Source organism: Charadrius vociferus, unplaced genomic scaffold (assembly GCF_000708025.1).
Source record: "Charadrius vociferus isolate BGI_N301 unplaced genomic scaffold, ASM70802v2 scaffold126, whole genome shotgun sequence".
In the NCBI taxonomy this organism is placed as follows: Eukaryota; Metazoa; Chordata; class Aves; order Charadriiformes; family Charadriidae; genus Charadrius; species Charadrius vociferus.
The window spans coordinates 2062640-2083456 of NW_009648894.1; the positions used below are offsets into that span (position 1 = coordinate 2062640).

General features: G+C 37.5%; 1 protein-coding gene across 1 annotated transcript in view; it reads left to right on the top strand.

Moving 5' to 3' along the window:
* The window catches only part of PLXDC2 (plexin domain containing 2), a 155188-nt gene that overhangs the window by 99635 nt on the left and 34736 nt on the right, over nucleotides 1-20817 (top strand). The gene's annotated exons all lie outside the window — the stretch shown is intronic.

A 20817-nucleotide genomic window follows, 5' to 3' on the forward strand; every position in this document is an offset into this window, starting at 1 on the left:
CCTATTTCCTTAACCCTATTTTAAAATCCTTTTAAAGAAGAACGAGAAGTAGAAATCATAATAAAATTCATATTTTCTGCCTATATCCCTGGCTTCATCAAAAATAATTAAACCACATGGAGATGTGGGATGGTAATGTAACTATAAAAGACATGCTAGTTCTCTTAACAGTAGGGAGACAAACACATCCAAAGACTGAGAGCTTTTTCTCTTTTAACCTTTCATACTTAGTGAGTTCATTGGTTCTCCTCAGCCTCTTACTGCCACATAGATGACGACAGTCAAGTTAGTAGCAGGAGTGATTTAGACTCTGTGGAGCAGCTTGGAGCACAGACAGCAAAATGGGAACTCTCTAGCTTTTCCAAAGAGTTCTTTACTCACTGACCTTCATGGACCCTCATAGCGAGAATTTATTAAACACCAGTTCTGTGACACAAAATGCAGTATCATGATGGATATTTATTGTTGTTGTGTTTTTCAATTCTCGTGATTCATTTTGGACATGTTATGTGTAAAATGGATGCAGAATGAAAGGAGAAAGCGCTATTAGCAGTCTAAAACAGTGTAATAATTTGATAACATGCTGAAGAACTGATAAACAGCTAATTAACATGGTACAGAATTAGGAACTTCAGGTCACTTTTAGTATGATTTCTTAAGCTTCTACTCCCTTAGTAAGTCATTTGAGAAGTCACTCTGTCGTCAGTTTGTCTTGCAAAAGGCTCTTGAGTGGGATTAGAGCTAAATTAAATAATTTCACAGAAAATATATCAAACATCTTCAGGAGTAAGGAACTTGCAGAAGGTTGTTCCAAGCAAGTATGAAGAGGTCTTGCTTGCTTTAGCCAGTTTCTTGCTTTCAAGCATTGCTTGATTCTACTTCCATTAATAAATGTTGTAGCATTGAGAATCTGTTGGCTTTGGTTCGAGCAAGGTCTCTTGCTTTGTGGCCAGTGTTCTCATTTCTCTTTGGATAAATTAAATTCTAGCAGGTAAGATTTGAAGAGATGGTAGAGTTCAGACCTCTCGTGAAGAACAGGCAAACCTTGAGATCCTTTGTTTTGCTCTGTAGTTTCTAAAGAACTGAGTTTCCTGAGTTCTGGAATTGCTGGAAAATCTGTTTCGCTCACTGAGGCACAAATTCACTGTGCAGAACAAAGAGTTTTATCCTTCACCTTTAGCAGGAAGCAATACCAGGCATGTAGTTGCACTGTGTCCCCTTCCATGTATTTAGATGAATCTGTGGCTGCCCCTTCGCAACTGGCAAGGTGTAATTTACTGCTGAAAAATATACAGTCTCAACACACCAATTTCTATTCAATTAAAGTTTGCATGAAAAAAATACTTTTCATTTTGCCTGTGAAGATCACACTGCAATCAAAGATGAACCTACTGTGAGGCAGTCCTGCACTTTTTTCCTAAAAACAGCTGGCTCCACGCTGCAGCACGTTTGTGCCTTTGACAAGCTGCAGCAGATAGACTGAACAGTTTTATTGCTATTAATTAGCCCATTACTGACAGTAGCGAGACTGTCACTTCATGCAGGCTGGTTTTGGACATCGCTTGTCTAGCAGCAAAAGCAGGAACTGGAGTCGATTCCTTAAAAAAAGGGTGGATCCAGAAAAGCAAACTAAGTTTATGTCTCTACACAGGAATTTCAGTAGTTTAAAAACAGTCACACCATCCAATTTGTACCTATAAAGGTGAGTGATATTCAGCCAGGTTTAAGCAAATGGAGTATTGTGTATAGAATCATAAAATAGTTCAAAATGGAAGGATCCACTAGAGGTCATCTAGTCTAACCTCCTGCTCAAAGCAGGGCCAGTTGTGAGATCAGACCAGTTTGTTCATGACTTTGTTCAGCTGGGTCTTGAAAACCTCCGAGGATATGGTCCAGTACCCTGAACATCTTAATTTTATACTAGATTTTACACATTTTTTTAATTCTTATTTTCTCCAGAAACCTCGTTTTGGTGATGATGGCTGCCTCAGGCCCCATTGCCTTTCTTGGCCTCTCTCCTCCAGCTTCTGAAATGTGCAGCTTATTTCAACCCATTCAGTTCTACAGAGAAGCAGATCTGAAATAATAAGTGGATATGCATTTTGTGAAAAGAGGCAACTTGCTTTCCAAAATGCAAAGACTGAGCATGTATGTAGTTAGGGTGCATTACACTGCAGGATTGTTGTGATCAGGACTCCTTCCTGTCTCAGCTTTGACAATTTGCTGCTCCCTACTACTTCTGGATACACTCACCTGCCTTCTAGTCCCATGCCTGTCTTCTTTTACCTTGCTCTTCCTCAGCACAGTTATACATTTTAGGGAGACACAAAAAAAAGCCTTATTCCATTCTGAGGGGAGATGCCTGGATCACAGGAGAGTACTCAGAATCATTTACTTCAGTACCTCACTGAGGTTTTGCTCCCCTAAAAAAAAAATAAAAATTGCAGTCTTAAAAAGTTCTTTTTGCATGTGATAAAGAAGCACTTGCTCAACACGAAAACCTAAGTATCCTGGTTAAAAATCATAAAGGATGGAAAGTTGTGAGTTCTTTCATCACAGTGCTCCAGCTTTTTCTGTGTGTCACTGCTCTTCAGTCACCAGTCCTGTAAATCAACCTAGACTGTTATCTCCTGTTGTGATATACATTGCTCCGCTGCAGCAGAATAAAATCTGCTTGGAAAAACAAGAGCAAAGCATTACATGAGGTATTAACTTAGACATTTCAGAAGTGCCTAGGGTACAAATAAAGTTCATATTTACAGTCCGCTTTCAAATGAGTGCTCATAGGGGTTTTTGAAGTAAGCAGAAGCAGATGCTTGGGAGTAATGCCTGGGTCACTTCTGGGTTGTAAAGCTGACTGGACACACTGGTCTGGGAGGTGAGAAACCAAAACCTGTCTCTCTCGGCTGTTGGCAAAGCCCAGGGTGGGGAAGGCAATTAGGCTTTGGAGCAAAAGCCTGAAGAAGGCTTTGAACTTGATAGTGACAGGTTTCCAGCGTGGCAATAATTTACCGACTCAGATTTCTGCTGAGGGACAGTGCCTGTCTGCTGTTAGGGAGCAGTGAGGGTCAGCTATGGCTGTAACAGACAGTGATGTTCCTCCTGTGGAGCCGCAGAAGCACTTTGGTAGTCTAAAGTGAGATCTCCCAGAGCAGACAGACTTCCATGTGGCTAACAAGCAAACATGTATCCAGCGAGAAACAAAACCCTATACAGATTCTACAACCTTTTTTTCTCAACAAACTATGACCCCATTTAGCCATTGCAACATTACTACCGAGAACAGCATCTTGAATATTTTTTTTCCTTGCATAAAATTTAAACCATATATTGAATCATTCACACAACAAAGTACAGTTGTTGGAAAAACAGAAAGTGTATATAAAACCTGTAACTGCACAAGGAAAATTGACCAGAAGAACTGTTGCAGAATAACTGTACTCCCCCATGTGGGCAATCTGTGTTGGAATGAAAATAACTATTTTGCAACAGAGGGTTGTTTCCCACCTGTAACTTTAGCCCAGCTGTTGTGCAACCTCTGCAGTCTTCGGAGAGTCAGGTTCTTCTTGTAGGTGATTCAGAGCAAAATCCTCTATTCCTATCACTCCCTACAAGCTTAAATCATCGTCTCCCTTTTCATAAGGGATCATCAAACTATCCACTCTGAAATCCAATATGACGTATGTCATACAGTTTCATCATGACTAAAGCAAAGGCACATCATTTTATTCTGCCTTCAGCAGATGGAGGATCCCCCTAGGAGCTAATTTTTTTTAAACTATGTCTGTTCCATAATGGTTGCGTAAGTAAAACTGTTCCATAAGTAAAAGAGACTAACTATAAATATGTAAGCTAAGATGGTATCACAACTTTCTCCTACACAGGAATCTATGTCTATAAAATGCCAGAAACACTTAGTAACTTTGTCATAGTAGTCACCTGTGGCTGAAACTTGGATTATTTGTTCTTCATTATCTCTGACTTCCCAGCATGTAAAAACTGGGAGAATTTATTAATGTTAGATCTGTTTATATCATCCTTTCATGCTTCTGAAAATGTTTATATACTCTAGGTGCTTGGTATAGTGTGCATGTAAGACATGTCATTTTCTAAGAAAGTTTTTGGTATCTTTAAGGCAACTTTGCTGTTATATTATAGGTTCAATTTGTAGTACTTGCTGTCATTACTGAAATAGTGAGTTCCCTTGGAAATATTTGAAGCTAATTGCCCAAGAAATAAATTGTGTTTATTGACTTTAAATGAGTTGGCACTGAAATAGAATGGAACTATGATGGTTAAGTGATCAAGGAATTTTTAAAAACTACCTTTATACAAAGTTTTGAAAAGATTTATGTTCAGATTCTGTAGATATTGATGGTTTTGATTTGATGAAGTTCAGGAAAGTTTCATATTTCAGCAGTGAACTGATACTGATATTTCAGTGAGTTCAGAAATATGCAGACAAAGAGCACACTCTCGCAATCTGTGTGTGCTGGAGACTCAGGTTTTGCCTGTCTCGTGCTTTGGTTCATTAACACAGGATAAAAGCATCTCCCAGTCCTTGCAACATCCCTCAGGTTTAGTGTGCTACTATCATTCTAACACTGGAGATGGGAAACTGGAGTACTGAAGAATTAAGGGCAAGAGCTGTGAACAGTTTAGATTATAGTTTTATTCAGCTGTCACTCTTGATACCTATATGCAAATTTTAAATCCTCAGAAGTGGCTGCCTTACGCCAAGGGCACCCAAAAGCCTAATGACTAGATCCGCAAGGGTGTTTTGCTGGCTGACTAACTTAGGTTTTCAAGAGGAGTTATGCAGAATAGGAGAACAGTACTAACAGTACATTTTCATCAAACTAGACTTAAGTATGTAAGACGGAAAAGTATCTAGGGCCCAAACACTTTGTCTGAGGTAATATCTACTGCCTGAGTCTAAGCAGGGCTCAGCAGTGAAGTCCCTGAGGGCCATGAAGCTCCTGTACTCATTATGGGTGACACTGCCCTTTACACAACAACATTCTTGCAATGATCAGAGTATCCCCTGAGGCACAGGAGGTAAGGGAGCGTGGGTCCTCTGAACCCAAGTGACTCCTGAAGGGTGGCCAGTTAGATGTCCAGTTCTTTAAGCCTGAGCACTGAAACTCATACCCCGGGCATGGCTCTGGCTCAGAGCAGATCCCCTACCCTCAAGCACTGGCTGCCTGGAGACTCAGGGGCTCCACTCCCACCACTGTTGTCCAGGCAGCCCTGCTGGGGGCTTTCCCGGACCTACAAGAGAAGAGAGATTCAGCTTTGGGCAACCTGGTTCACAAAATATCTGGCTCAAATCATGTGCTAAAATGCACTTTTATCCTTAAGAGTCTCTGTTTGCCAGATTATGCATTGAATAATCTGGTTTGAAATCATACCAGTGTACGCTATTGACCCATGGAGTGCAAACCGCCAGTTTGAAAAGTGTCCTGGAACAGGCTCCACAAAGTCCCCTATTGGACTTTCCGTGTGTAGTGATAAGCCAGGACACTCCATGCACTCTAGGCAGTTATTCTGCCCATGTGTGTGCACAGCTCCCAAAGCTTCTTGTACTCTTAAAACAATCTTGAGCCAAAAAGATGAAAGAATCCCATTTGTGATACATTTCATTTCAATGCTTAACCCCGTATGCCAGCTACAGCACTAGTTGTGTAAATGAAAAGGTTACAGCTGTTTTTTATGGAACATGTTCTGAACAAAGTGAGAAATCAGACATGTGTCTAGGAATAGTAACAATAATGCGATTTAAGTCTTGATACTTCTAATCTTTTATTATGATAATCACTATTCCCATCTAAGCAGGTAATAAAGAAACAAGTTGGTTTGCATTTCATGCTTATTAGCTGGAAAGCGCAGAAAGGAAAATCTTTAGACACTTGCAGTTCATAAGAAAACATTTTACAGTTGAAATATGAAGTGACAGTTTTCCACGGTGCCCTTATGGTAATTGAGATGAAAAATGATTGCCTATTATTTGTCTTCTGAACTTCTGGGCAAACTTGAAATGTCTTATTTGTTTATTCTTCCTTTAGAAAGACATTGGAAACATGTTTAGTTAACTTTCAAATCTGAGTTTACATCTGGAATTTTTTAATGTCAGGAGGAGGAAAAGGGTTAGGGTTTTTCTTTGTTTGTTGTTCTCTATATCTCACCTGACAAGACCTATTTTCATAAAAACTGTGTTGAATCAAGTGTTGTAGTATAAGTAACAGTCTTATGTAATCTAAAATATTTATGGGCTGAGCAAAGCACTACCCATACAGAATTACAAAAAAAAAAAAAAAGCACAAAAATAAATATCATGCTATCTGACTACATAAAACTCCTGATTTACAAAAGAAAATAATTAAATCCAAATAAGAAACACAGGGGTTTTCTCCACACATAGCTTACTGTTTGGTATCTACATTTTCCTCATCTTTTATTTTATAGTTGACAACGTAACAGATGTTGTAGATTCCATTATGGAGCAGGGAAAGGCAATGGATGAGATCAGGACCAAAAATACTCATTAGCTGAGAGAGCAGATACTTTAGCCTAATTGTGCAGTGGGAACATCTCCTGTTGTGACACCCTTTGGTCTAAGCCCTTCAGCATGTTTTACCAAAACTGTGAAGTTCTTAAAAAACAAAAACAAAAAAAACAAAAAAAACACGTAAAAAATAAAAATCTGGAAATCTAGACATTTTTAACTCAGATGTTATAAATACACTCCTCAAAAGCTCTGGAAGTTCTTATGCAAAGAATTTACAGTAAGGCATAGAACTGAAGTTACTGTTGGTTTAATGGGTGAGATAACAAACTTGGGCATTGCAGTGCAAGGTGGCAAAACACTTAGTACAGTGCAAGGAAGGGAGTTTTAGCTTGTGAGCCTGAAAATATTTTTACTCCTGTCACTACGTGCATAACCAACCATTTGTAGAGCTCAATTTTTATTCACAGAATCATAGAACATTTTGGGTTGGAAGGGACCTTTATAGGTCAGCTGCACTTGGCCTTGCTGAACCTTATAAGGTTCACATGGGCCCACTTCTCGAGCTTGTCCAGGTCCCTCTGGATGGCATCCTGTCCCTCAGGTGTGTCAGCCACACCATTCAGCTTGATGACATCTGCAAACTTGCTGAGGGCGCACTTGATTCCACTGTCCATGTCATTGATGAAGATAATAAACAGTACTGGTCTCAGTACAGACCCCTGAGGGACACCACTTGTCACCGATCTCCACCTGGACATTAAGCTGTTACCACTACCCTCTGGATGTGACCATCCAACCAATTCCTCATCCACCAAACAGTCCACCCATCAAATCCATACCTCTCCAATTTAGAGAGAAGGATGTTGTGAGGGAACCTTGTCAAAGGCCTTACAGAAGTCCAGATAGATGACATCCATAGCTCTTTCCTTGTCCACTGATGTAGTCATTCCATCATAGAAGGCCACCAGATTGGTTCAGTTGCCCACTTTTAAATACTTCATAGTTTTAACTATTTTAGGGCTTAATTTTCCTTGTTTGTTTGCTTTAGGGATATTACATATTTCTATTCTAAATTAAGAGATGGGAGGAAGACTTGCTGATTTATTCTCAGGCTGTTTTTATCACAACAATCTTACAGTAGTATGCTGTTGTTACAAAATTGGCCACAGTATCTTAGCCATTGAACTACAAAATAAAATAAATAATAAGAAAAAAAAATGAGGCATTTGTATGGATTAAGTAAACCACCAGAGGGAGCATATATAATCCAATCAGTCTAATAGATTCATATACAAATTGATTCCACTGTCCATGTCATTGATGAAGATAATAAACAGTACTGGTCTCAGTACAGACCCCTGAGGGACACCACTTGTCACCGATCTCCATCTGGACATTAAGCTGTTACCACTACCCTCTGGATGTGACCATCCAACCAATTCCTCATCCACCAAACAGTCCACCCATCAAATCCATACCTCTCCAATTTAGAGAGAAGGATGTTGTGAGGGAACCTTGTCAAAGGCCTTACAGAAGTCCAGATAGACGACATCCATAGCTCTTTCCTTGTCCACTGATGTAGTCATTCCATCATAGAAGGCCACCAGATTGGTTCAGTTGCCCACTTTTAAATACTTCATAGTTTTAACTATTTTAGGGCTTAATTTTCCTTGTTTGTTTGCTTTAGGGATATTACATATTTCTATTCTAAATTAAGAGATGGGAGGAAGACTTGCTGATTTATTCTCAGGCTGTTTTTATCACAACAATCTTACAGTAGTATGCTGTTGTTACAAAATTGGCCACAGTATCTTAGCCATTGAACTACAAAATAAAATAAATAATAAGAAAAAAAAATGAGGCATTTGTATGGATTAAGTAAACCACCAGAGGGAGCATATATAATCCAATCAGTCTAATAGATTCATATACAAATGACAAGGAAATTCTCATTTTAAATGCTTTAGAAGGGCTAGAGGTTTAAAATATAGTGTATTCTATAAAATATATTCCACTCTATCAATGTGTATAACTCCATGAATTTGCTGATCAGACTGCTGCTTCAGGCAAAGTGAAAGAAATGTGCCCAGATTCTGCCTCTCTCTAGAATTTGTATTCCACTGCAGCAGTTCTTTATGCTGGAGTGATTTTATATAAAAACATGGCAGAGTCCTAACACCTGGGTCTTAACAGGCAGATTGTTGAATTAGGTCAAACTTACCCTGTGATAAATGAAAAGTAATGTCAGTACTATTTTTCTAACTTCTATACTATTTCTTTGCCAATTATGGAGCAATCATATTGAAAATTTGAGAAGTAGAAATTCTGGCCCTTTGTCAGAGTTTGCTCTGATTTAAGTGCAGCATATTTTGCTTCTGGTTTAAAAGTTGTGTTGAGACAGCAATCGGTCTTTTTAATCAAGTGCAACAAATGTATCAAGAATGAATGTGTAAATTTGTCAGCCCTGATACATTGCTGGTAAGAATGATACGGTAACTAGATCTATACTTTATTGAGCAGAAAATTGCTCCACACCCAACTTCTTCAAATCGTTTCCAAGCTGCTCACTCTTAATTTGACAAGCTAATTTGAACACATGAACTGCAAGAAACTGTTAGGAAATTAGCATTCAATAATTGAGAATTTTGTATGCATGGCAAGCCTGATGGGAGTAAAGCAAGAAAAGAAAGTGCCATCAAAGTACTTAATGAACAAAGCATTTTCTCAAACCAGAGTGAGCCCAGTGATGGTATTGTTTGATGAAAAAAGTCTCACAAGATCATGGTAATAGATCTTCTCAAGTGGGATGGCAGTTCTGTTTAGAAGACAGTGTAAGCTTCAGTGAGCCTGAAGGTATATTTAAAAATAAGTAACGGTGAAGATGTACCCATCAGTTAAACGTACGCAGCAGTACATTTTAAAGTATTGCTATGGAATGTAGATGATCCTGAGCTCTTAACATGTTTTTATGGAAAGTTAGCCTGCAGCCAGTGAGCTAACTTTTTGCTGAGATTGATACATGGATAAATAGCAGATAAATAGCTTTTCTACATTCTTTGGTAAGTTTGTGGAATTTATTAGTAGCTGGATTCCATGGAATTATTGTGGAATTTCTGTAATTCCGCTTGAGCACAGATTGCCTGGAAGAATTCTTGTGATTAATACAAATAAACCTAAAAAGTTCAGTCTCTGAACAGAACTCTAGTGAAGATACAGTAGCTCTCAGAGGCCTAGGACGTGTCAGACCAAGACCAGCCAATTCACTAGGTACTGTGTGGGAGCCTGTAGAGTAGAATCATCTCCTTGCCTGGTTCAAAGCTGGTATCTTAAAATGGACACATACCACCTGAGAGCCATGTGGAATACTTTTTCAGGGCAAACACCTCAGCTTTTTCCTGCATAAGTACAACTTTGTCTTATGAGCTTCATTCCTCGAGTTTCCTTTCTTCAAATGTTCTTCTGCAATGTCCTCCTTTCTGTTCACTGATGTTCTCGGCAGCCTCAAGCTGGAGAATAAAACTGTCCATGTCCTACCATTAATAGATTTGATATCTACCCAACTGAATTTGAATTCTGCTTTCATATAAAAACTAGGCAATTTTCTTACAGCCACAGCATTAGTCACACACTTTTACACATATATGCCTTGCTTTGCTTTCCTGAACAAATCAGAACAACATGACGACAGTTATGCTCATAAATGATGCAGATTTTTAAGAAATGCAAGGCTGGGCTACAAAACTTAAAATTATTTCTAGAAAATGGGCAGAATATTGCTATAGTTCTCATTACTCTGAAATCCTAATCTTTCTGTTAACATATTTTCTATAAAATCCTGGACCTGAAGACCGGAAAGCATTTTGAAGTTTCTTAATCTAGATATAGACACAGTGATTTATTTAAACCACATCACTCACACTAGTGATATTGTATACTTTTGTTTCTTACCATATCATTTGCCTTTCAAAATTTGAGATTGGTTTCACTAGTTATTGGTTGCATTGCCAGAGATGTTGCCGTGTCTTCTGAAGCCTAAAAACTCTGTTCGTTGTCCACTCTTCAGGTTTCTGTGGTATGCAATTTTGCAACACAGCTTGGCCAAGACATAGATATCGCAGTCGATACAAAAAGGACCACTGTCTGGACTGTTTTAAGACCTTAATGCAAAGTCTGTCTCATGTAGGTTTATCAAATATATCCCATTCCTAAGGTGTTTTTTTATAAATGCAGGAAGTAGTTATCAAAGATAGAGAGGACAGTTAAGCACTTAAATCCCGTTGAGAGGAGCGTTTAAGTAGACATCCTTCTGTTATTCATACCTTTGGGAATATTTACTTTTGACGATTAATTTGGAAGACTACAAAATCTGTGTTTAATTTCCATGTTTAATTTCACAGATACACCTAGGATACCATAGTGATAAAACACTAGATAGGCAACACAGCTCTTTTCTGTAGAAACTTCTTTTGCAATTCTTTTACATACTAGTAAGTTTTTATTCTTCATTTATATTAGAACAATAAGACAAAATCCCACTCAGTCTTTGATGACCCATTTATATACAGAACTACAACTTCTGTGCCAGCTGTAAATCTTTCCAATCACAACAGATTTCAGTTCAGACTTAATTCTGCACAGTTTATCCTGAATGCTATAGCCATAATAGTGGGTATTGCTCTGCTTTATTAAACAGGCATTCACTCTGGGATTTAACAGTTATTTGCTGGCAGACCTGCACCATGGTCAGTCACACAGCAGCCCAAATTCTTCACTGTTTGGTTTCATTTTTGCCTGTTCATTTCTTACATTGATAGCTACTACCAGAAAGTTTGGATTCAAACATGTTCCTGTTTCACTGGTGAAAGGGGTCCACAGATGGATGCCTCTGAATGCAATTTATATGTATCCTAGACATTTTAAGAAACTTGACTCAGAATTCTGGTCATCATTCTATGCCATGTGATGGGCTTTCTCAGGACTGAGTTTCTATACCAGGCATTATAGCCTAGCTGATTCCCAAAGAAATGGTGGTCTAGTGTAACTATCAGACTTTAATTGTATAATCAGAAGAGTGCAAGGAACACAACTCAAAGAAAACAGGCTTTCCTGTTAATAAATGAAAAGATTTCTACTTAACAACATGCTTATGCATTACACTGGGTAAATAAAGTATAATGCAAAACAGGAACTTGATTTGCATGGTACGGTACCATGAAATATAGGTAGATGATGATTAGGTGAATACAGAACAGAAACGAGAACAAATAGAAAAAATAAGATAGTTACTTAAACACAAGAGTAAAGATTACTTCAAAAACACTGAGAGGGAAGTTACCAGGTAAGGCAGAAATTATACCTGCTTTACATGAATTCAGTGACAGAGATTCAAGAAGGTTTTGACATCTGCAGATAGTAACCTCCTCCATATGAGCACAGATTCAAAGGCAGAGGAATGCAGTCAGCGTCTCAAACTCCTTTTCGGTTGCCTCACTATAATATATCTTAACCTAAAATAATCAGATATCAACATATCATCTTGTCTACAGCACAATTTTTACCCTGCTTAAGTTGTCTTCTTGGCACTAAGGCTGTTTCTTCCACTTCTTGTGTGTATAAAGTTCCAACTCATCTCTTTTTCACACCTCTGGAATTTGCTAACTTTTCCCTAACCTAACTAACACTAATTTGTCTGGAAGAGTTACCTTTATTTGCTTAACTACTGATGTTTTTATCCACTTCTCTCTCCATTGACCATCATATATAGTTTTTTATATTATTTTATGCTAACTAATATTCCTGTGGTACTAGAAGAGTTAGAAGTAAGTTGACTGGTCTCTTCCCCTAAAGAAAATAGCGAATTTTTAAATAGTTCATGGTCACTGCTCCTGAAATCAAGTGTGGCAGGATATAAGGAGTTTAGATTTCAGAGAGAAAAATGCTTCAAACTTCTAATATGGAGGCTAAGGGAAAAAAATAAAAAAAAAGATAAGTAGGTGCTTAGTTTCTAAAGAGTGCAGCTGGGCCCTACAACTGCAGTTCTCCTAGTTTATGAACCAAATATATGAGCAAAGTACTCCTAATTAAATGAATTCATTTTTGTAGTCCTAACTGAATTCTTAATCATAAAAAGTAGGATAGTATTGAAACAGGTTAGTTCCATTATCCATAGTTCCTCATTTTGTAATGTTTTTATGCATTGCTATACATAGAGCAGTGCTACTGCTATTTTGCAGTTTATCTTAACTTCTTTTCCAACGGACTGAAATAAATCAACTTTACTGCTTACAACAGCTGGACAACTTGAGATTTTTTTTTTCTTTTCCAACAATGATGTATTAGAAAATACACAAATTTGGCCAACCCAAGCTTTATGACTTTAGGACAATTTGTTGGATAAATTCAGTTACAGAAAAAGCTTCATTTATAGATTAGCAAAAAATAATGATTGTGCAGTAGGTGCATTTTGTCCAATAGGCCCTCTTGGCAGAACATTAATTTAGTGAGGAACAAGGTATCAGATTTCTTCCCTTTCATGTCTGAGATGAATTTAATTTGCAGTTCCTGACTCTTTCCTTGACTGTCGGAAAATGGTGTGTTCTGAGAAATGAGTTGCTGCGTATCTTTTATCAAATATTCGAATGTTCATGAGACTATATTACAGAACCCAAATGCTACATCCTCATTGTATTCTGAATTGTTGGGCTAGATAATAATTTTCTCAACTGCCCCTTTCTTTCCTTATTCCAAGTGTTTATAAAAAGTGAAAGAAGAGAAACTGATAACAAAGCATTTCAGAAGACCTCCAAGTTCAGGACAGAAGTTCAGGACACATCTGTGGAGACAGGCAGCCCAGGTTATCACACCTGACTCTAAGATACCCTATAGGATGAATGTTAATCTACTTTTGTGGAAGCATTAGTTTTCTTCCCTTCATATAAGCATCCAACCCACTGCATTGCTATGGAGAAATCTGTCTTCCACCAATTTTGTGACTCTCAATCTTTGTTTCCTCTGCTTTCATTACAAGGGAAATAAACGAAACAAGGAATTAAATAAATCAACTATTTTTTAATGGAATAAATTGAGATCTTTTTCATGGAAAGGTTTTGCACTATATCAAATTTTCTTTTTCTTTACTTTTTTGTTTCACTGAAATATTATGCAGAATGGCAGTCCCAGTCAGATTTGTTTAATGGTCAGTTCAGCGGTCATACAAAACAGTGACTTGTACAGCTGTAGTTCATCTTCCCATACGAAATATTTTTGACATAGAATTACTTGCAAATTAAACACAGCCTGGGAACCTTCCTGGGCATTGGAAAACAATTGTCTGTGCCATTAAATAGTTATGATGTTCCCTGATGTGATTTCAGTCCATGCCCAGGAGCACCGTCCAGAACAGTTCCCAGGCATGGTGCAGGAATTGGACTGCTTCAGGGATTATTCCCAGTTGGCAGTTTATGTGCAGCCTCCTTCTTTTCAAGGTTGAGAGAGTTTGCTTGTTCAAGCATAGGCCATTCTGTGCCAGCAGTCTTCAGTGCCAAGGAACGTTTCTGGGCATGTTTATTTTACTAGTATAGAAATAGCCAGAATGATCACAATAGCTTTAACTGCCTTCCAGAAGTGCTAACCTCTTATGTTTGTACTCCTTAATATAACTTGAGCATCACTGAAATCATATTTGTCTCCTAGCCTTCCTTTAAGGAAGGGCCATAAATAAAAAGTCTCTTTGTTAGCGTAATATTTTAAATTTTATGTATTGCTATACACATACTCCTTTGTAACGTTGCCAGAAATTTTTATTTAGACAAATCTGAAATCTGCATGTCTCTTTTGGATAATTTGGATTTGGATAATTTGGATATAATAATTTGGGTAATCTGAGATTAAGACCTGCTAAGGCAAACTCTTCAATTTCTCAACATAGTCTACTGATTCTTTATAGGATCTATACTTTATCAATCTTTCCGGTCACCTAAGCAGTGGGGACTCTGTAACATTTCTCTGTAGGAGGTATTCCCAATTTCAGGGAAATAAACAAAGTTTTCTCAATATTCTTCCTAAATATCAAGGCTTTTTTGTGCACCATTACATCTTTAGTTCCCCTTCTATTCAGGTCTATTACCTCTTCCAATATCTGCATTATTATATAGCATTAGTGAAACCACTTGCTTCCCACCAGATATCACAACAAATATTAATATGTACAATTAATGAAGAAATTGATGAGCCCCAACTGTTCTGTTATTCTTTGGTAATCTGTTTTGCAGACTGTTCTTGCTGAATGTTGACTTCAGAATTTGACTCAGTTTTAGATAAAAGATGAGATGGAAGTAGAATACTAATTTGGGAAACAAATAACTTTCTGAACTTTAAGATCATTTGAACATAACCAGTTACAGGATGATTCATGTCCTTCCTTTCTTTTGCTCTCTAGCTGAAGAATTCACTGAGCCTTTACAGCAGGTGTTCTTCTTAACCCTAATTCATCCATACTTTCCACAAATGCAGTAGTATGAATACACAGTTTCAAAACTGTGTATGTTCTTTGTGCAGAATTGTCTCCTGACTTGTTGGCATACCTTTATAAGCATGTAAACATTAGTTTATGTAGAGTCAGTTTAGCACGTTAGGCCTCCTTCTGCTGTCATAGCTCCTGCTTCCTTTGACCTCTTACTCTTTTTAGATTTGCGAATGAGATATAGCAGGAGCAGTAACCTGCCCTAACCAATATATCTCTGCACTTCTCTTTCTAGCAGCTCAGATGCTGATGCCCACTAGTACTGAAACTGCCATGTTATGTATTGCACGATTTCTGGGGATTCGCGTGTGATAACAGAAAGGTGAACAGCCCCGTTTTATACTATCTCTAGGCAGCAGGCCACTTTCATCCTGTCCCAAGGACTCTACTACTTGTTAATGTTATCAGCGGTTTTTTATAAAGGAGCAAAATCCCAGTAAATGTACATGAATAAAAAAGGGAGCTTGGCCAATGTGTGAATGAGATCTGTGCCTTGGTACACGCCACTTGAGACTTGATGTTTTTCAATATCATTCCCAGTTCTACAATTCATATGTCTGAGAGTGCTAAGGGAAGCACAGGAGCGATGAATTAGAGTGTGCTTGTCTGGTTTTCAGAAAATCTGGGCTTAACTCTAGCTTTTGTTATTGAATTCTCTGGTATCTCAGCTGAATCATTTCATGTTTCCTATGCTCTGTTTCCTCATCTCTAAAGTGGAAAAGGACATATTTTCTCCAAAGGTGACCTTCATTTTTTTATTTTAGAAACGAGAGACAAAGCATTGGTTATGTAAGGCTAACTGTATTTCTGAGGTTGTCAGTGCAAAGCCCTGTAAAGCAGTTTTCAAAATCCAGCTGGCCACTCACTTTTATTTATTTAACCAGAAGGAAATTTAACATGTAATATTGGGGGAAAAAAGTGTACGATCATGGCAGCATCCACCCTAAAATTGAAGAGATCATTTTGAATACTCAAAGATAGAAAATAGTTCAGACAATCATGTAAAGGTGAGAAAGAGGGCTTAATTGTGCTAGTTGGGATCATCAACGAGAGTATGAAGTACACCCAATAGGGCTTCAGTGCTCTTTGCTTCTACCCCTGACTCATTTATTGTCTGCAAAACAGGTAGCAATGCCAACAGATCAAAATAGCTAACTTCTGTTGTTATTAGTTCTTTATGCCCACTTTGTGCAGGTATAAATGCACAAAGTTAAAGGCAGTGGAGAGTGTAATCTAGTATCAGAGATTAATTTCAGTGTGGCGCCTTCCCACAGAACGTGTTTGGTTATTACTTTCCACTGATTCTGTTTGAAATTCTGGTACCATAATCTCATAGATTTGACTGTAGGGCCCTCCTCTTTCTTTTTCCTTCTAGTTATTCAAAGCAGAGCCTTTAGCAAAAGCGTCTTTTATATTATCTGCTTTTCAGCTTGTTTCCTTTGTTGTTTTAACTGACATTAAGATTATAGAAAATATCCTCCTATTCTTCTTTAATCAGAACTCTGCCAAGTCTTACTTTAACTAGGATTTTTTCCTTTCTTTCTAGTTGAGTTGGAAATAAAACTTACTTCATTTAGTCCACTTTTATTCTTAGGCTCTTCCAACCGCAAGAATTCCCCATGCGAGTCCTTATTTCCTACTGCCTATTCACATGTTGTGTCAGAGCTACAAATATCGAGTCTTACTCATGCTCAATCTCTTTTACTGTAAAATAACAACTTTTTTTTTTTAGACATCTTTTCAATTTTCTGTTTACATGATATTGCAGGAGTACTTTACAGAACACGTAGCTATATTTTTCCAAACTTTCCATCCCATAAAATTGGGGAACCATCATCAGGTTGTAGATTGCCTGCTGAAATTTGTGCCACCCTCTGATCTTCCCTATCATCTCCTGAATGCTTGAAATTTTGAGAAGCAAGCAATGGTAAGACAGTGATGGAATTCAGTGCTGCCAGCACAGATAGCCTGCGTCAAGTATTAACTACGCCTTAGTAATTATATTTGAGTTTTTCATAAACATTAAAATAGTGCAGGCTGTTTGTAGTGCTGTATGTTTAAAATCTTAGCTATCCTTATGAGCAAATCCTCTTCTAACAATTCAAATTGCCATCCTGTTCTGAAGTACAGTTTAATTAAACAATATGTTTAAGTAAAGGATAAATACAGAAAACACATTTATTCTCAAATTCAGATACATGATTAGGTGCATTGAGGTAGATGTTAAATACACATACCATTCAAATATCTTACAAATTCGTACCGCGGTCACTCACAGTGACACTTCACGTGAACTTCATAAGCACTTCAAGCTGTGAAAAAGTTCTGCATTTGTGACAAGGGAAAGTGGAAAATAACAAAGGGTGGAAAATATAGTCTTTTCCCAGACAACACAGTGTGACAAGAAAGCGATATTTGAAGGATGGAGGAACCAAAATGGAGCTTGTTCTGTGGTAAAGGAAGGCAAAGCCAGACCGAGCACAAAGATAGTGCTTTCTTACTCCAAAAATCGCTCTATGATTAAGTTTGTTTTCAGCGGGACAGACACAAAGTTCAAGGCTTCCAGTATTATTTTTTTAAATATGTTTTTTATATATATGTTTATTTTTATATTTTACTTCCTATGTCCCTCAGCTTGGAAAGAAATTCCACTTCAGAATGGTCTATATTTTTTTTCAGTAATTCAAACAACCTAGCAAGTGTCTTAATCTTTTCCTAATGCGATAGGCCCTCCTTAGTGGTTAAAGGCCGAAAAGATTTCTGACTGTTCAATTTTCTATTTAATTTTCCAGTTTAACCTTTTATTTAGAGGAGTTAATAAACATTTTAACTGAGCTGAGTAATTACATGGTATTTAAGAAATTGTTTCAGATTTCTGGAATGCCCTTCAGATCCCCAAAATCCATTCTTCATATGCTGTTACAGATATCTCGGAAAAAAATAAACAAACAACAAAAAAAAAACCCACAAAAATCTAGGGAACAGTTGGTTTGTAGGACATGTGTTCTGCATTTTAATGCTCTTGATTGTTTTATAACAGCTCAACCTCATTAAAAGATTTTTCCATCCAGACTTTGCCCCTTTCCTTCCTGATAATTTTCCATTATGTTTTTAGGTTTTACAGGTTAAACCTTGATGAATTTTCTGTATACACTGAATGTGATTTTTTTATCATTCTTATTAATCTTCATTGAACTCTCTTAAAAGAGAAGAAGAAAAGCATTTCAACTCATGCACTGAATGGACACTTCTTGTCATTTCAATATGCTCTGCCAAATAGTGATAAATGGTATCTGGTAGGTCTGATGGCATCTCCATCTCCATACAGTTCACTGAAAGGATTCTGACATCTTCCTTGTTCCCCAGACTCAGCTGCATTAGTTATACCGAATCAGCATTGTTATACATGCAGAGACTTTAATTCTCCCTTTGCTCTGTTAACTAGTATTCCCAAGTTCCACACAAATCCTGGAATTCCTTACATTTCATGAATGTCTCTATTCTCATTTCCTAGAACATCTTTGTTATTGCTTTGCTAGGAGCTGATTTCGGTCATCACTTGAAAATGAAGTTGTTATAAAATGGCCATGTTGACAGATGGTATAAATGGCACAGCTAATCAAATCTGCTCCAATGTTTTAATGGCAACAGGGAATTATCACCATGATACTAGATGAAGGTCTTAAAAATGAAGTCGGCAGAGCGAGTGGTGCACTGAAATGACTGTTCCCAGAATTCTAACTCAACAGTGCAGCAATGATAGTATTTGCTACAGCTAACATCTCATTAACACAGGCTTCAAAGGAAGTTCACAAACAGGTTTGCTTGGAGCCTATCTAGTTCCTGATAAAGTTGCTTTCTGATAATATTGTCTGGACTCATCATTACACCAACACCAACACCAGAAAATATTAAATAAACACTGTCCAGGTTTTAATTTATTTTTCTTTAAAGTAGGGTCATCAGAAGAGTGTCTGAGATGTTTGAAAGAGCCATTCCAAGTCTTTGCATGTTGCGTTCAGCTTTTGGTGGTTTGTTAATTCCTGGGGAAAAATCCCAGCATCATTACTTGCCACAATATTTCAGTAGTTTGTAAGAAACTACTTAAGAACTGTAAATGAAAATGCCTGGGATAGGCTTTTATTCATTTTAATCTTTGGAGCCTTAAGTTTGACACCATTTAGATACAAGATAGAATCTAAGATAGAAGGTCATTAATCCTTACTAGGTCTAAGTACAGTTGGGTTTGAATTAGCATGGAAGTGCAACTGCAGTAATTGCCTCTACTGTAGAAATTTATGGAGTGGCTTGATGTGATATCTAAACATTGGACTTGATTTCAAGATGTACAGAATATTGTCAAACTTATTAGACTTTAGCCAGAGCAGTATGACTGAAACGTAGTGGGTTTTGTGTTATTCAGTACATCTGAAAATTAGTCCAGTTCTCCTTCAACATGAGCCCAGAAGTTGCTCATGAAATTCTTCAAACTTTAGAGAAACTTAGGAGAGACTGAGACTACCAAAAAATATGCTCTATTCATAACTAGAATGTCACGTCATCATTTCTTTCTACTTAGCAAGGTTCTCCTTGTTCTCTCAAACATTCATGGGAACAGAACACCTCAAAGACAGGGAGGCAACACTGATCTCTCAGCATAGCAATCATTCACTCACTCCTCAGCAAGAAGAAAAATTTCTTCACAGTGGCCTTTATTCCCGTACATTGGGAAGGAGGTCTCTCTGTACTCCCTGGAATACATTTCTGGTTTGGGCATCTTTTATCTTCACTGCGGTGAGTTTTTGGAAAAGTCATTTACTATAGAGTGAGTGATAAGCGACACCTGTTAGGGTTGGGGTGTTGTTTTAAGTAACATTGCAAATGGTGGAATGCAGATCAGTGCAAGTACAGCTAATGAGAATTAACATTTTCTCAAGCTCTTTTGTTAAAGACATTGCAGATTCTGCTCAGAATAATCATACAGAGAAGTTTACAATCCCAAGTGAGTTGTTAAGGTTGTTTGGATGCACTTGCAACATCCTCTTCTGTTATAAGAATGATTCCACTGTTTCACTCTTCCAAAGTGGATCCCTGTTTACCTCGATTGAAGTAGGGCAATACTTGGCATGTCTTGGCATCTTTCAGTTCATTGAGAACAAAAAAATTACCCCATAGATACAGCTTACCATAGCAGTGGCCTTGTTTGCTTTCCTACTCTTATTAAAAGACAGTGAGAAAGTTATTTGCTGTACAGTCAGGTACATTATGACCATGGATGCCAAATGATATCATCCTGTCTCATAACAAAATAGTGCAGGAAATGAATGCAGGAAATAAAAAAACAACAAAAAAAAATTAAGCAACCCTAACTGGGGAGAATGTCTTTCAAAGTTGGGCATCATGGTTTAGTTATTTGCTTGCTGTTTTAATAATGCTTTCCATTTGTAATGTTACCTGTTGTCTAGGAAACTCTAAGTAACTGTATAAACACTGATAACACTCTTGTGAGATGGGGATTGCCAGGGGAATCATTATATTAAAGTGTTACAAGTTGCTTTAAAATTTCTATGTTACATACTGCAAATGAGAAAGGATATTGCGAACAGGTTATTAATCTCACCTAATTTGTTAAGACATATGCATGCAATAAAATTTCTGCAGCTAGTGAGGAAGTAGAAGCAGCTGTATAGTATTCTCTAATTGTCATGAAGGCTGTTCAAAGGAGCTGTTATCTAAATCTGTGAACGCTGATCGCATCATTATATGTGTATCTTGATGTCTCAGATCA